The sequence below is a fragment of the Triticum aestivum genome, chromosome 7D (assembly GCF_018294505.1).
Source record: "Triticum aestivum cultivar Chinese Spring chromosome 7D, IWGSC CS RefSeq v2.1, whole genome shotgun sequence".
Taxonomy (NCBI): Eukaryota; Viridiplantae; Streptophyta; class Magnoliopsida; order Poales; family Poaceae; genus Triticum; species Triticum aestivum.
In genome coordinates this window covers 179,927,157-179,927,975 of record NC_057814.1, presented here as the reverse complement: position 1 = coordinate 179,927,975, position 819 = coordinate 179,927,157, and positions in this window count along the sequence as shown.

The window sequence follows — 819 nt, the reverse complement described above, 5'->3', positions numbered from 1 at the left end:
ACCGGGGGTTGGACGGGCGGGCTGGGGTCGGGGGGTTGGGGGTGGCGACGGCGCGGAGACAGAGTGGAAACGCGCGAGGGGGAGGGAGGGGCGCACGTCGTCGGTGTGCGTGGGCTGGCGCTCGGAATCTCGGGGGCTGGACTGGACTGGACTGGAGTTGTATACTGGCGGCTTTGTTTACTGCCAGGCCAGCCAGAAAACAAAGCCCAGCTACGCCTGTTTTGTCCGTGCTAGCTTCAGCTCCAGCGTGGGGGCTGTGACTTGTCAGGCCAGTATTATCTTATGATGATGGATTTATGGTGCTAGTCAGCTGCTGCTTGACCTCAGCTTTCACCGCGGGGTAGAAAATGGAGGCGGGGCGGTCGTCTACAACATTGTCTTAAGCGTAATTGGCCGAGATGGATGGTCTCGTTCGGCTGCAGCGTCAGCTCGAGCCGGGTCCTGTGGCTGGGCTAGTGTCGTGTTGCTTTCATTTGGTCTCCGGTTGCCTGTATCTGACAAAGCTTGTCTTTCATGTATTCTGGTATGGGTTTTGCTAGGTTGGGTTCTTGTAAAAGGCTGGGCTCACGGTGCTATGCCAATTTTGTTTGTACCCACAGTGAACTGGAGTACATACCGAAATGGCTTGTGAAAAATTCAGATATTTTTTTTGTGATCTCTCGCGGTAGACCTTCCGATGCCATCTAATGAATGAATGATACCAAGAGGGGGAGACTAGGTCAGAGTCAAATCACATGGTGTAAGGCATGATGTTTTAAATAAATCCGAAGCGACAGACATGGATATAAAACAGTCTGTGTGCACAAATATTCAGAGGAA